Raw genomic sequence first — 17,172 nt, forward strand, 5'->3', positions numbered from 1 at the left:
CCGCTCTAGAACACTTCAGTCATTCAGCAAATTGAACGAAGCTCAGATTTTATCCCATTTTCTTGGATCACGCAAACAAACTTTTAACATACTTAAATTGTACTGGCCTATATGCATGTATATAATTCAATTGTTAAGAGGTGTACGAAATAAACTGACATAATTTGGCCTTTGTGGCATTAAACTTAATACTAACAATCATCTCCTCATCAGTAACCAACCAATTAAATGGCGTCCAGTTAGTTGCTTGGTTACTAGGTACGTATCCATGTATTTATACGTGGAAACATACACCATGTATTTGTGCACAAATACTTGGGCATTCTAATACCGGTTTTATAGTGGAACAGTCGCTCCGAGGTGACTGAAGGGACAATGAACAACTGCGATTCTGTTGGAAGAGGGTCCAAAAAATATATGCGGAAGGGTACCAGAAAACCCAAACGGCATTGAACAAGTACACTGACATGCTATCTGTTAGTATATTGAATTGGTCCACAAGTCTAGAAGCATGCGAATTATTTCATTGTTGTCTTCAGATCTTTTGAGTGTACAATATGTGGTATGACGACACGTAAATAACACTTTGTTGTAACGGATATATAGCAAACTGCGAATGTTATGTCGTATTTTTAAATATGTGGTTTCATTTTGTTAGCAGAGAGAGAGGCTTGACCAAGGCTAATTGTTTTGACATTTCACTTCATGTTTATCACTCGAGTACAGTAGAAATTTTAGCTTTCCTTGTTTGTTGATTACCGTCAACAGACGTCGCACTAGTGCTGTTAGAAATTCATTACGAAATTGTACACAAATAATAGAAGATGGTGATAGTCAGTTCTTGACTTCGTGTGTTGTGTTTGTTTTGTAACCGATGTTCTTATGTTATAACCTGTTCAAAATTCATTTAGCCGTAGCATTGGCCTAAAAGTAAGTTGAATTAACTTCAATTATATTCTTATCAGCCGATTTGTTTACAATGAGCAAAGGTTAAAATTAGTGTTAATATCATTTGTTTTTTTACATTGGTTTTTACCCGTGAATGTATAACTACATTCATGTACACAACTGCGTACAATGGTCTGGGAATTAAAACGTCACTATTATTTGATATATGGCCTTTCAATGAAATAATGATTACACTTTTCGCTCCATGTTTGTGTGGTTATTTTTTTTTTTGTGTGTGTGTTTTCCGATTATAATAAAACCTGCTGAAAGCAGTGGTTACATTTCAGCGTTATCTACAGTTGCTAACAGCCATAACATGAAATATGTGACATGTTTGGCAATATGAAGCCTGCCTTAAAATTTAATTTTGCTGTTGAATGAGGGCATGGCTACATATTTTCTATCCAATTTACATTTTCATATATACAAATTGAAGAATATGTAGTAAAACGTGCAGCAGTACCTTTCTGCCAACTTTTTATTTCGCTTGAGAAATGCAAAAAAAAAAAAAAAAAAGGGATTTATTGGAATGTTTTAATGTAGTAGTGGCACATGATGCAAGAAAGCAAGTGTAGGAGCTTATGCAGCATCAGCCAAAAAAAAAAAAAAAAAAAAAAAATCACACCATTCCCTCCAAATGCCTGTCCAGTTAAATCTAATATGGTATGTACACATACCATATTAGATTTAACATCATAGGCAGGTACAAAATATTAATGATGCATAAAACATTGGATGTCATCATAAAATTCTTTCATTTAGTAGTAATGGAGGATGTGATGCAAGAAAGCAAGTCTCAACTCCAGCGCTCATTGCGATTTTAAGGAATTATTTTAATGTAAGAGGAAACTTGTTAGCTATAATAACCAGCCTGCTAGAACATAGAAAACTTACTGTTAAGCACCAAAAGCTACAATCATACTTTACCATCTCGCGAGGAGTGCCACAAGGGGGAGTTCTTTCGGCTACCCTTTTCGCGGCCGCCCTGGAGCCGTTTCTTGCACAGTACCATGACTTTATAACATATGCTGACGATGTAAAATTCTTCATCACTTCCAAAGACCATGAATCAGCAGAAAGTATTTGCCAGATGGCAAATAGCACAATCCGAGAATTTGAGAGCTACCTGGATTGCATCGGGTTCCGTATTAATGCACAGAAGTCTGCCCAAATGACCATAACTTACAAGCAGAATAAAAATGACATCTCGATCTCTGTGAATGGGTCTAGCGTTGAAAAAGTGCACTCTCACCTGGACCTAGGTCTTAAGTGGGATGACAGACTCACCTTTGCTCAACACTTCGCCCATATGAAGACAAAAATATTCGCCGCTTTATGGGCTACTAGACAGGAACTGGTAGGAATTAGTGATCATCATCTAGTGACCAAGTACATTTTAATGTGTGTCCTGCCAATTGCAATGTATGCCTCGCAAATCTGGTCATCAGCTCCAGATTCACATTATAAGTCCGTCCTTGGGATTGAGTACTGGTTCTTGCGATGGCTTAACAGAGTTGCTGGCCACCCTTTTACTATCTCAAGGGCCATTCTCTACTCAAACCTTAACATCGTACCCTGGATGCAGCGGACAATTAACAGGAACATACACACTCGCACAAATGCTCACAGGCAGAGTAGATGCTCCAGTCCTGGATAATATTCTAGTCAAACCGCGTGCCACTGCTAGACGTTGCGGGGAAGTAAATAACCCACTCCGTCCAGTCCTAAACAATCTTAGTAGCCTGCAAAGATTCTTCCCATCAAATACAGCGAAAATATTTAACTCACTACACATAGATGCTGAAAAACTGTGTGAAGATGCAACATACCGGAAAGAGATCTTCCAGAATTCGTACAGATTTACCGAAATATGAATCGGCTGCAAAGTACCAAAGAATTGAGAGTAAAAGAGAAACTTTCTACTTTAAGAACAATAATAATTGTTGACCGGAAAAATAAACCTTCTATAACAGTTATGTAAATAGGTAAGTTATATGTGGAATTAGTGAATTGTAAATATATGAGCTGTATAATGTTTGTACACAATCATAAATGTGTAAATACTGTATGTATTATACATAAAATGTATGTATTAAACATAAAATGTGTACAATATTTTGGGACGAGACTACGTGTACAGTATATGTAACCAATTGCACGTAGTATCTCGTACCTTGATATGTACTTAGCACCCTCCTGGCACTTTGCCGTCCCGGGGTGGTTCCTTATGGAAATAAACAGATAATAATAATAATAATAATAAGTGTTATCAGCTTATGTAGTATCAGCCAAAAAAAAAAAAACAATTTCACATATCCATTCTCCCTAAAAGTTTGTCCAGTTCCTCGAATTTATTTAAGCTATCAACTTCCACAATGACAGATGGGAGTTTGTTCCAGCAATTAACCACCCACTTATTTTGTGTGAGTGTTTTCAGATTATAATAAAACCTGCTGAAAGCAGTGGTTACATATGAGGAATGTATGGGAATGAAATAAAAGTAAACTAATGGAAATTACTGGAACGACTAATACACACTGCACAATATGATGTGCAAATTTCTGCACATCTATTCTGCAACTGTCTTTCCTCAATTTGAATTTATGCCCCCTTAGGTTTGTAATCAGAGCAAGCAGAAGAATCCCATCAGAATTCAGCATGCTCAATCCATTCCAAGGCCTTATACACCTCAATCAGATCACCTTGCAGGTGTCTAGTCTCCAACTGTTGCAATTTACAGAACTTAAGCCTTTCTTGGTAAGAGGACCCCCCTTCATTCCCCTCATCAACCTTGTTGTCATTCTCTGCACATGCTCAAGCAACTCTACATCCTTCCTAAAATGAGGCCTCCAGACCTGTATGCAGTACTCAAGGCAAGGTCTGACCCTTGCCTTATATAAAGGGATAATTGCCTCATTTTCCCTAATAGCAAAATTCCTGTATATCATTGACAATACTCCATGACCTGCTCTCGCAGCCTGTTTGCATTGCTCAGAAAACTTCATATGACTGCACAATTACTCCCAGGTCTTTTTCATTTAAAGGAATAAAAGTTTTAAAAATGCAGATATAAATAAGCTACTGAAATATTACCATTCAGCCAGCTGTGATTTTACAGTGTATGCATGTACCACAAATTTTTGGAATAAACCTAATCTGTAACTTGTGAAGAAACCTGAAAATTGATGGGTGCTTCGATGATTAGCACTTCCCATTATGAATTTCTGTCACTCACAATAATTAATCCAGGTGGTGTTCAGTAATAATGTTGAGGTTAAAACTTCATACAAACTAGGATTAAACCCTTAAATCAGTTTGCTTCTACAGTGAAACTTCTCCTAACGGCCACCTCTCTTTAACGGACATCTCTCTCTACAACGGACATTTTCAAATTCCCCAACTCTCCTCTATTGGTTTTAACGTGTTTTCAGCTTCTGTCTAGTGGACATTCTCTGTAACGGACACGGACAGGCAATCTGCACTGTTTTGTTTAGATTAGCACTTAATTTGATCTCCCCATAACGGACAGCAGGCGAGCTCACAGCCCTTTTTCTAGGAACTTTTCTTCCACGTATAGCCTCAATTGTGTGTTTATTTTCTATTTCCGATTCTCTGAATTTTATCAAGGTTTACGTTGCGGTTCTAAACCCTTTTTCAAGAATTTTAAGGTGGGTGTAAAACTTCTGATGAATTCGGTGTGTGCAGGGGGGGGCGGATATGGTCGGCCTTTCGTCTTTTCAGTTTCAGTTTTCAGTTTTGTTCAGTGTCGTGTGAAGTGCACAATGTCTTCTCGTAAACATTTAACTTTAAAAGATCAAGTCTAACTCATTAATGCGTATGATCGGCAAAAAAATAGTGTTTGCAATCTCGCTGTAAAATTCAAAATCGGGAAGACGCAGGTAAGCGACATCCTAAAGAAAAAATATGAACTGCTAAAACAATTTTGGCAACACGTAAATGATCAGATTCAAAAATCATTCCCGAAAACTGTTGGACTTCAAATTGACAATGTTATGTATGAGTGGTTTTGTCGTGCACGTGCTAAAAAAATTCCCATTAATGGGCCTATTATTAGGGAAGAGGCTTTGGAGGTTGCGAAATCTATGGGAGTAAATGAGTTCAAAGCTTCTGTGGGATGGCTAGACAAGTTCAAAACTCGGCTTAAAATTTCTAGGAAAACTGTATAGTATAGTGCAAAAATATAAGCTAAACTTGATAGTGCAGTAAATATAATGTAAACTTGTGGCGCAATATGTATTGCATTTAGGTATCTCTCAGTTTAGTATATTCTCAGGTTAAATTGAATTTAAACAGAAATCATGCCTCAGATTTGAGCAGCAAAGCAACAGGCTGAACATAGTGGCGTGGCTCTGGGGAGAACACTGAAGAGGCAGTTCTCCTACGAATCATGACTTAACAATATATAAAACTTGTGCAATGTTTGCCAGCTATCTGGAACAGGACATCACGGAACCAAGGGGGGATCTTTGTGTGTGTTCAGTGCAAATAGTATGAGGAAATTAGGTGTAAACTCAGTGTTCTGAATGGTGTTTATGAGAGCTTGAAGAATAGCATGGATGCCCTCAAAGCAGTTAAAATGGGAGGGCCCCATCAAGCTCTAAGCTGCTCAACTCAATGCCAGAGCCCTCACTTGTGCATCCCTAAGGTTACACTGGTCCCAAATGAGATAGTAATTGTCAGTAACTCTATTGCCAGGGAAACTGAAAATATGTTGTGCCAAAGGAAAAGGTGGACTAGGACCGGGGTGTGTCTGTCAGGGACAAAAGTAGACGATGATAGGAGCAGATCTTTTAAGAGCATAAAAGGTGATATTGTTGATATAGACCTGAGGATTTAATTAACAAGTACAGGACAATGTCGGGAAAAAGTTGAGTTAGGATTAAATTTGAAACTGTATGCAATCATGCCCAGACACAACAGGAGGAGGGACTGCATGTCGAGACCCTTGTCAGTCAGTTTGGCCCTGGAGAGACTGTGCAAGGCTCACTGGGTAGAATTTTTCTCAGTGTGGTCTGTGCATATTTAAAACAGGGGAGAGTTTTTACAGGGATGGGATACACCTAAATAGAAGGGGTGAAGAATATTCCCTGAGGCAATTATCAAGGCAACTAGGTGGGTCAGAAAACTGATAACTTTGGGGGGATACACAGACTAATACATTAACTAGAGCTGCAGGTAGAGGGAAAAGTGATTCTTGCTCTGCTTCTATTGGAACATGCATCAGCATGGATAGAAAGGTGTTAGGGATTTCAAGTCCTGCTGTGGGTCATCATGATGGTGGTGGGACTGTTAGTAACCCTGGGTATAACCCCCATGTGCAAGTTCTGAAATATGGCACATAGCATTCTGGAGGAGACCACCCAGGTGGGAACCAATGTAAGCAGGGGTTAAGGTTTGCTGCCCACATCACATGGTGACCCTCTTTGTTACCAGGCAATACTAAGTGGAAGATTAGCATTAGCATTAGTAGAGGCATTTGATGCAAGAAAGCAAGCTTATGCAGCATCAGCCAAAAAAAAAAAAAAAAACCCACTTCCACTTCACCCCTCTGTTCGTTCAAAATACCTGTCCAGCTGAGCCTTAAACTTATTTAGGCTATCAACCTCCACCACAAGGTATGGAAGTCTGTTCCACCAACCAACCACCCGCTGGCTAAAGGCAAATTTCCGCACGTCTATCCTACATCTGTCTTTCCTCAATTTGAATTTATGCCCTCTCAGGTGATTTTTCTGAGCTAGAGGAAGAATCCCATCAGCATTGAGCATGCTTAAACCATTCGAGGCTTTATACACCTCTATCAGATCACCTCGCTGGTGCCTAGTCTCCAGACACTGTAATTTGCAAATGATAATTTGCAAAATGATATTGATGATGGTATATCAGGCTTAATGTCCAAGTTTGCAGACGATACAAAGGTTGGCAGGGTTGTTAAGGATGCTACTGATGCTATGCTGCTGCAACAGGATCTGGAAAGGTTGAGCAGATGGGCTGAGAGGTGGCAAATGAAGTTTAACATTGACAAATGTAAAGTACTACATATGGGAAACAGCAACCCCAGAGCAACGTATCAACTCTGTGGTACTACACTGACAGTGGTAGAGAATGAAAAGGACCTGGGGGTAATTGTGCAGGCAGATATGAAGTTCTCTGAGCAGTGCAGACGGGCTGCAAGAGTAGCTCATGGTGTCTTATCAATGATATACAGGAATTTTTCTAGCAGGGATAGAGAGGTGTATAAGGCAGTGGTCAGGCCGCACCTTGAGTACTATATACAGGTTTGGAGGCCTCATTTCAAGAAGGATGTAGAGCTGCTGGAACGAGTACAGAGAAGGGCAACAAGGTTAGTGAATGGAATGAAGGGTTGCTCTTACGAAGAAAGGCTTAAGTTTTGCAAATTACAGTGTCTGGAGACTCTGTAATTTGCAAAACTTAAGCCTTTCTTCGTAAGAGCACCCCTTTGTTCCATTCACTAATCTTGTTGCCCTTCTCTGTACTCGTTCCAGCAGCTCTACATCCTTCTTGAAATGAGGCCTCCAGACCTGTATACAGTACTCTAGGTGTGGCCTGACCATTGCCTTATAGATGACTCTCATCAACAGGTGCAATACTGTCACTTTGCTTATTGGAGACTTGAAGTGGTGGAACCCATGTTTAGTCTCCAGAGCAAAGTTCCAGCAACCCCTGCCATCTCTTCCATCATGTAGTATGGTTGATATCTTTTGAAGTTATGATGGATGTAATGCCAAGAGCCAATCTTCCTTACATTTAGAGGGTACAGCTCTATGATGGTGTTTGCAGGCCAACCCCTAGATAGTCAGCTGGACTAACTTATTGGTAATTCTTTAGGAGACTTCCAGATCAGCTAGTGTATAATCTTGCTGCCTCTACCCTGCTAGATAGTGACTGGAGCGAGTCAGAGTAGTGTATACGTTGGGGGTGGAGCATTGTCGAGGTCACGTTATGTCAAGGAGTTGGGTATGTTCTTACCATGTGTATGCCATATACAAATATTTCAATACTTCATATAGCATATCCTCCTGACCTTTTATTACTACTGAATACATCATGAATTGTTGAGGTAATAGAACAAACTTATCTGCGAAAAGATCCAAAGAAAGTTCATTTCACAAACATATGATGTCCATTTCCACTTAATCTGCCAAATCCCATGTACTTTTTCTGACTGAATCCTAGTTATCAGTTGATTCAACCACTGTTCATCACACTTGTCCAGCCGACCGGGCTAGCCGAGTGGGTAAAGTACCTGCCCGGCAACCCAAAGGTCGCGGGTTCGATTCCCGCCTCAGGCTTGGATCAAAGTACTGCAAAAACCTTGGGAGGTGCAATATGGCCACAGAAGCCGATGCGCCAACAACTATCAAATCAAAAAAAAAATCACACTTGTCTGAATTATTCACTGTACAATTCCTTTCGCTTCAAAGGTGGTACTTGTGCATATGTCTGTTTTGACATTCCCTGTCAGAGTCTTAGTAATTTGGAATCTCCACTTTTCAATCATCTCTGGCTTAAAATTTCTCTACCACATTCTGTTGCTTCTGTTGTTCTCCCAACTCCACTAATGATTTGGAACTCTTTGACTTCCTCTCCTTAAAACTTTACTTTCTCCAGTCCAACTTTCCTAACAGTGAGGTAACTTTCCTTGCTGATTTTAATATTCACAACTACAGCTTACTTCAGTTTTCTAGTCAAATGGACTCGGCTGATCCAGATGCTGACACTTTTGCAATTACTAATGACCTTGCACAGCATATTCATTTAATGATCTTGCACAGATTGTTCATTTAACTACCTGTTTACCAGACAGTCCTAACCGTGCAGCCAACACCCTTTATCTTTTTCTCACAAACAACCCTTCTAAGCATGGTCAAGGTGAGTGGTCTAGTCACCTCAGATTACAATTTGGTGGTGATTGTCTCTTCTCCAGTGGAGCCTTTCTCTCCTGAAATTTTGCCGATCATCCCATTTTTGCATTACAAGAATACAAAAATGGACGATCTGCAAGATTTGTTTTCTTTTTCTTGGTTGGATTACTGTTTCAAATCATCTGATGTCAGTGTTTGCTCAGATAGTGTCAGTGAAATTATTCTTGTAGGAATGAAATCCTTTATTGCACACTCCACCTTAAAATCTTGTCCTTTATCTAAACATTGGTTTTCCAATAAATGTGCTAAGACTGTTCAAGACAAGAACATTGCATATCGAAATTGGTTTGTATCCAAATCTCCAGCTTTATTTTTGCCTACACCAAAGCTCACAACAATTGTGAAGCAGTTATTTATCAGTCCAAACTTGCGTCTTGTCCAAAGAATAGTCGAGCATTCTGGTTTCTTCTCAAAGCTATTGGCTGCAACTTTTGCCCATCTGTTCTCATCTCTCTCAAAACCAGATGGTTGTATTGTGCCTTTAGCCAAAGATAAAGCTGACCTGCTAGCATCCTACTTTTCTTCCAACTTGCAAATTGTTGATCTTGGTAAGCCATCTCCTACCATTCACAGAACACCATTCAATTCCTCCTGCGGTCTTCCATCAAAAGGATGCCAGAAAGATTTAGAACAATCTGGATGCTAAGAAAACTTCAGATCCTGATGGTATTTCTTCACTTGTTCAGCAAAACTTGTGCTTCTGAATTTATTCCTATTCTGGGTCGCCTTTTTTCACTTACTTGTTAAAAGGTGATTTCCCTCCCACCTTCAATTATCGTTGCTCTTACTTCTACTCTTTCCAAAGTAATGAAGAAATCAAATAACTGCCAACTCAAACTGTCTAGAAAGTTTCCATCTGATCAATGATCAGCAGTACTGATTGTCAGTGTCTTTCAACTGGTGATATTCTGACTTATGTTATCCATCTGTGGACAAATTCAATGGAAAAGTTTGGCAAAACTCAAGAAGTTGCTATTGACATTTCAAAGGCTTTTGATTGTGTTTAGCATAAAGGTCTTCTAAATAAGCTTCCATCTTATGGTTTGCCAACTGTTTTTTTGTAATTGGGTATTCAATATTCTCTCTCTCTCTCTGACTGCTCACTGTGGGTGGTGGTAGATGACTCTGTCTTCTCACTTCTCCACTAATGCTGGTGTTCCTCAGGGTTCAGTTTTTTCTCCCTCTCTTTTCTTCCAGTATATTAATGACCTTCTTCCAGACACTGACAGGAAATCCCATCTATTGCTTTGCTGATGATAGTACATTGCATTCCACCTTTTAGTTTCAAAAACCGTGCCCTGCACAAATAGTTTCAAATTCTCGAGTATCCACTACTGATTCCTTAAATACTGATCTCCACGTAATTCTCCATTGGGGCAAAGATAACTTTGTTGATTTTGAACCTTCTAAAACTCGGGTCATATCCTGCAAAAAATGGATTCTTCTGCTCCTATGCTTATCTGATGACACTCTTGATTTCTAGGCAATGTCATATCTCTGTTGGGATTACCTTGTCTTCTAATCCTTCTTGGTATAAACACATTGCAAATATTGTTTCCTCTGCATCTAAAAAAAACTGGGTTTTCTGTTTCATTCTCAGAGTTATTTTTTAATTCCAAACAGCTTGTACAAATCGCAAATCTGCCCTACAATGGAATAGTTTCCACATCTGAGGTGGTATCCCCAAAACCTCTCTCAGGCTTCTAGATTCTATTCAAAAGAGGGCAGTTTGGTTAATTAATGACTCATCTCTAACAAAGACTCTTTGCTCCCTGTCTCGCAGACTTTCTGTTTCTGCTGCATGCCTTTTCTATAGGTATTTCCATGGGCATAGTTCTTCTGAAATGAGAGAGAGAGAAAATCTTTATTGCAACATTTGGTTGTAATTGGTTACAACCAAATGTTGTAACTAATCTGTATCCTTATCTGTAAACCCCTGGCCTTATTGCAACTTTCCCTTCACAGCCAAAAGGCCAGGGGTTTACAGATAAGGTGTTACAAAAACAGTAAATACCATAAGACATTCAAGAACAAAAACAAGATTACATTAAATGATATGGGGATAAAACAAAATAACAAATAACATATACAATTTACAGTAGTGATTATTGTCTTTCCAGTTCGTGGGAGAGAGCAGCAACAGCACTGTCAGGCTCGTTTTCTGTTATGCTCACTAATTAATTCACAGGGGTCTCCAACCAGGGCAGTTTCACTTCCGACTAGACGGTTGCAATGGGTTGCAATGCTTTGTCAAGAGATGGTGGTGCTACATCCCCTGTGGTCACTATTCCCTATATTAGTTAAGGGATTTCGGTGGTTGAAAATTACTCTTGCTCTTGAAAAGGCTATTCTTTCATTAATTTCACCAGGTTGCTTCCATTGCTTATGTAGTTGCTGCTTTAGTTGACAGCTGGAGTTTAGATGTGGGGACCACCATGCTTGAGAGTGATAGTGACTGTCTTCGAGCTACCGTAATAATCCATTGAGTTAACAGGTTGACTGCTAGTAAGGTATCGCAGGATTCAAGGACACACCATAGGATGAGAGATGCTGTTGTAATGCATCTGGAAACATCCAGATATTTTGGACTATAGATTGTTCTTTGTATCACCTATCCTTTTGAGTTGTAACTTGGGATTGATGGTTCTAGTTGTATTGGGTCATGGTCAGAGTTAAAGTAACCATATTGAGGAGTCTTGAGCATTCAGGCAGTAGAAGTGAAAATTGGATCCAGTTGGTTTGTACTTGTACCCCTTGTGGGCCTTTGTTTTTTATAGTAAGGCCAGCCATGCCAAGGAGCAATTTTTTCATGTGTTCCAGACATGACGGGAGGTTAATCTCCACAAACAATTTTCGTTGGTGAGGTGTGGAGGTGGTGAAGAATCGATCCAGTTGGTCACCTCTTGCATTATTTCTGGTGTAGGATTGGGAGGTATGTAAATGGCAGACTCCAATGGAAATGGAACTCATTTTCAGCAATGTGTAGAGCGCCTTGTAATCATCTGAGTTACTGGAGATGCTGTTCTCAAGGGTGAGGATGGCTTGACTATAGAATAGTGACGTTCCTCCTCCCCTTTTTATTTCTGGATGTGAGTACAGAGCCATAACCACTTGGAGTCGTAGCTGCAATGTAATGCTCACCAGGTTCTTGCCAGGTGTCGGTGAGGCAAAGCATATCAAACTCTTTCGATAACAAAATTTTGTCCATGGTTTCAATTTTATTCCTTAACTGCGGATGTTCTGATACAGTAGTGTGACCATGGGGATCGAAGAGATTATTTTTATTGCCCGGACTCTTGCCGATTGGTTCTTTCGAGGATGGGCTGTTTCCTTTAATGTGATCCTGGTAGTGATAGGCATCTCAGTTTGGATTATGTTTTGAGGTTGTTTTTCCAGAGGCCCTACAGGAAGGCAACTCGGGTTGGAAGGTAGCAGGTGAGCGGGTACCGAAGCATCTACCGTTTGGTTGGATTGATTGCTACTATGGCTATAGGTGAGTCAGCTGTCTTTGTTTCTGGGGGCCCTTGCATTTTCCAGCGTGTCATTATGGTGTGTTGCTCTCCTGTAAAAGGGCGTATGATGGTTCCTACTGGCCATATAGATGGACTTTTGACGTTGTGATACCGTTTGGAGTCATATTTAAGCTTGAAGTAGCATAGCTCCAGTGCTTGGCTGAGAGTTGTTCCCCTGCGACATCAAGTTGCCACTCATCTCTTAAGGTGGTTGCGATTTGATCAGCTGTGGTCTGAGGGGAAAAGTTGAGATGTATATGCTGCTTTTCCCCTTTCTCGTAGTGCTTACTGCTTGTAACTGTCAGGTGTTGGATGTTCCTGTAGCATAAGATTGGGATGCTCTTCGTCTGGGCGGGAAGTTCTGTTTTGGCTGCTTCTTTTCTGCCGAATGCATTCCAGTTTTCGACTGTGCCGCCACGATCTGGGCCCAGGTCGTAAGCTGGTATTGCAAGGGTGATCCGTTGATTGGCATATTGAAGGTGTGACGGTGTTATCACATTTCTTGGACTGAGGCCCTGCGGGTTGGGTAGGTGGTATATTCCATTTGGGCTAATCAATGGATGAGTGGCTGACCGGGCTAGCTGGGTGGGTAAAGTGCCTGCCTGGCAACCCAAAGGTCGCGGGTTCGAATCTTGCCTCGGGCTTGGATCAAAGCACTACAAAAACCTTGGGAGGTGCATTATGGCCACAGAAGCCGATGTGCCAACAACTACAAAAAAAAAAAAAAAAAAAAAAATGGATGAGTTGTGGGGCGGCTGCAATTGTAACATCTTTCTGAGCAGCATGAATATGCTGCATGTTTGGTGTTTTGGTTAGATTTGATTGACTAGACTTAGGCTGAATTTCAGTGGGGATTTATTTTCCTTCTAACTGGTGATCTATATGATCGGATAGGTTTGAAGAGGAACCTTGAATGTTAGTTGGGTGCACAAGTTTATATTGTGACCATTTACTCACTAGGTATGTCTGTTGAGAATGAAGTGCAAGCCATTCGGGGCAGCTGTTGCTTCCCTGTGAGGGATGGGAGGCGGTTATCAGACAGCACAATTCCTTCATTTTCTTTTCAGTAATTTGGATTATAGATGCTTTAAAGATGTAGAGTATCGCATGTAATTGGGCTGGCTGCTTGGAGTCTTTTACTTCCGATAGCTGTGGATGTCCGGCATTTATAGCAGGATGCTCGTTTATAGCCATATCGGTTTGCGACTCGACACATCTTCTACTGGTAGTCATGTGTGCAGACGTTTGTGTTGTTGCATCCTTGATATCTCGTAATCTTGTCATCGACGCTATTTTTCAGTTAGTGCCATCTGTTTGAGCTGGCTGATACACATCTCCGTTTGTACTATTTTTATCGGGCGTATCTTGAGGGATAGTACGTGGGGGTTTTCCGGCTAGTTATTGGGGTACATGTGAGGGAGTGGAGGCTCAGTCAGGTGAATCCAGGTGATGAGTTAACTGGTACAGGCATATGTGACCCGAGAGGCACTAGTCAGCTTGAGACTTTTACTTTGCTACATTTTTTGCAAAGGACCCATGCACAGGGACCATTGTACACCACTGTGTGTACGATTTTTCGAAAACAGCTTTGGCAGGTTTGTTTAGCATGAGTGGGTGGCATCCTGGAATTTTCTTAAAACGTTCTTTTCACAAACAGGCAGTACAGCTGCAGAAAGGTTATTCCAGTCTGAGTTACTCAGTATAGGTTTACACAACGGTCATGACCTAGTTTCCTTTGCCATTGAGGGTGAAAGTAGCGTATCTCTGGAGATGCTGGAAGTGTTGAACACCTGTTTGTCCTGACTACATTAATCATCCACGTGGCTAGGGTTTAGTGGGTGCAGCTGACCTTGGTTGCGAGCCTTTCTCTACTTTGTATTAGAAAATTAAACTGTCAAATACATAAGTACCTGATGTTTATGCAGTGATGAAATGTGCACCTTCCTCTTCAGTTTGGCGTGGGGAGTACATCAATATCAAACATTCGATATTGCTTCTGAAAGAAATACTACTGAATCATGGAGCACCATACATCCGACCAGCGCGTCAAACTGCAATGTCCAAATGGCTTCTATAATTCTCTCCTCCCTAAAGCAGTCCAAACACATGCTGTAACTAGCCAAGTTTTTTGTTTTCTGGAAAATCTTCCTTCATACGTATTTCCAGCACGCTTCTTGATTAGACTGGGGTTCGAGCCTGTGACCACCAAATATGGAGGATGCGGAAAGGTCAGGGAATGGCCACCGCATATCCCCTGAGCAATATGGCCTTAGTTGCTAATGCTCCTAAAAACTAAATAACAGCAACATATTTCCTGATAATTGCAGTATACATAAATTCAAGTCTAATGCCCACAAGTATCTTCTTTCATCTTCTCAACCTTCAGCCCATGCAAAGTACTAAGAACTATAGATTCTAATACCTGTTGTTTGTGGTTTTCATTGAAAAAAAAATTGTGAAACAAGGAAATACATGGGCTGTGTTAGGGTAACTAAGAGTAAGAACAGGTGCATGTGTATAACAAACAACTATACAAAGAAGTAGTGGACTAGTAAATCAAAATGTCTTATAATGGGGGATTTTAACTTTTGGGTTAATCTTTCAAACATTGGCAAGACTTTTGTGAATTTATTGCATGAATGTTTTCTACAGCAGCATATTAAAGGGGCTACAAAAGAGAGCAATATTCTTGGGCTCATTATTAGCAGTGATTCTTCATGCATCAAGAATCTGCAGATAAATGAATCACTAGGTAGCATGATTAGTGTATTGATGTGGGATTTACCTAAGGATGATCAAAGGTAAGGGGAAGAATTTTTTGCTGTTGTAAAGGAGACTACAGTGGTCACAGACGCATTTTAATTATATACAGTGAGACCAACTAATCATGTTACCAACAATAAATTCTAAATGCAAAATATTCAGGGAAGCAATCATAAAGCTACTAGACTTTTCATACCAATTGAGAAATACAGTTCGAGGCTTAGACTTAAATGTTTGCCAGATGATCTTATGAGATGACTGGAAGAGAGGAAAAATGAACGAGATGCATATAAATTATCACATGAATTATCACACAGAAGCCTATGGTGGATAAAAACTAGTCTGCAGTCAAGTCACGAAGGAGGTTAGGCAAGCCAGAGCAGATTATGAGAAGTCTTTGGCAAAGGATGCAATGAAAAGCAGCAAAGACGACTTATGTAAACACTAGAAGGAAAGGGATGAATCGCATTGGTCTGCTTGATAACGATGGTTCCACCGTTGATGATCCTGCTCAGGTTGCCAACAAACAAAATAGGTATTTTGCATCTTCATTCTTGCATGAGGGAATCAGATGCCAGAAGGTTATGAAACTAGTAGGGAGCTAAATGGTTTTGTAATAACTGAGAGGAAAGTGGAAGAGGAATTGTCGAAGTTAAACATAATCTCTAAGGGTGTATTAGATCTATCCAGTTATATTAAGTGAGGCAGCAGAGGAGGTAAACAAACCGTTATCCATAATTATGAGAGCATCTTTGGATTCGGGGAAGGTCCCTATGGGCTCAAATGTGTTGCCAATTCGCAAAGGGTGACATGAGTAATTGTAGACGTGTTAGCTTAACTTCTATTCCAGGTAAAATTAGTGAAGTCAGTGGTTAAAGAAGTGATGCAGTTCTATCTGGATAGGAGTGCAGTTATACTTCAGTCAACATGGGTTTGGTAAGAGGAAATCTTGTCTGACCAATATGATTATATAGTATGATGCAGTGTCAAAGGAACTGGATGTAAAAAGCAATTTTAATATCATATATGTGGATTTCAGGAAAGCATTTTATGTGGTTACACATAAGACTTTTTTTTCAACTTGAAGCTGTGTGGCAATAAGGGCAAGTTACTGCTGTGTATAAAATGATGGTTGAGTGGGAGAAGACAGTGTGTTTATCAATATTAGAACAGTTCCACACTCTTATGGTGTTGGGCCAATTGTTGTTTTTCATATTTATTAATGATACTGTTGAAGTTATATAAGGCTTAATGTCTAAGTTTGTAGATGATTCAAAGATTGGCAGGATGGTTAATGATGGTAATGAAGGTATCCTGCTGCTGAAACAGGATCTAGAAATGTTAGCTAGATGGGCTGAGAAATGGCAGTTGAAGTTTAAAATTGATGAATGCAAGGTACTGCATATGGATAGCAGTAATCCCAGAGTAATGTACCAACAGTGTGGTGACTACACTCAGGATAGTGGAAAATTAAAAAATCTGGGGCTTATGTGCAGTCAGATATCAAGTTCTCTGAGCAATGCAGACATGATGCCAGGACAGCTCGTAGGGTTTTGTCAATGATATACAGTAATTTTTGTTAGCAGGGATAAGTAGGTGATTATCCCATTTTATAAGGCAGTAGTCAGGCCACACCTTAAGTACTGCATACAAGTCTGGAGGCCTCATTTTAGGAACGATTTAGAGCTGCTGGAGTGTGTACAGAAAAGAACAGTGAGACTGATGAGGGGAACAATGGAGTAATCTTATCATGAAAGGCTTCAGATCTGCAAATTGCAGCATCTGTGTCTTAGTTCACCATTGAGGTGAACTGATTGAAGTATTTAAGTCTTTGAATGGCTTGAGAAAACTGAGTGTTGATGGGATTCTTCCTCTTGCTCAGACTATACCAGGGGTGGGCAACTTTTTTCGTCAGCGGGCCGAATGAAATTTTCGTATCATGATGCAGGCCGAATGAAATTTTTGCATCATGATGCGGGCCGGAA

At 40.1% G+C, this 17,172-nt stretch overlaps 1 protein-coding gene across 3 annotated transcripts in view; it reads left to right on the forward strand.

Moving 5' to 3' along the window:
- The first annotated feature begins 803 nt into the window (after positions 1 to 803).
- Positions 804 to 17,172, forward strand: part of LOC150089829 (uncharacterized) — a 281,785-nt gene continuing 265,416 nt past the window's right edge. For all 3 annotated transcript variants that reach the window (XM_090389668.1, XM_090389667.1, XM_090389669.1), the window contains exon 1: positions 804 to 930. The gene's annotated coding sequence lies outside the window, so the exon portion shown is untranslated. The remainder of the gene's footprint in view (positions 931 to 17,172) is intronic.

The sequence above is a fragment of the Mastigoproctus giganteus genome, chromosome 2, assembly GCF_048544385.1.
Source record: "Mastigoproctus giganteus isolate SK-2022 chromosome 2, ASM4854438v1, whole genome shotgun sequence".
Classification (NCBI taxonomy): domain Eukaryota; kingdom Metazoa; phylum Arthropoda; class Arachnida; order Uropygi; family Thelyphonidae; genus Mastigoproctus; species Mastigoproctus giganteus.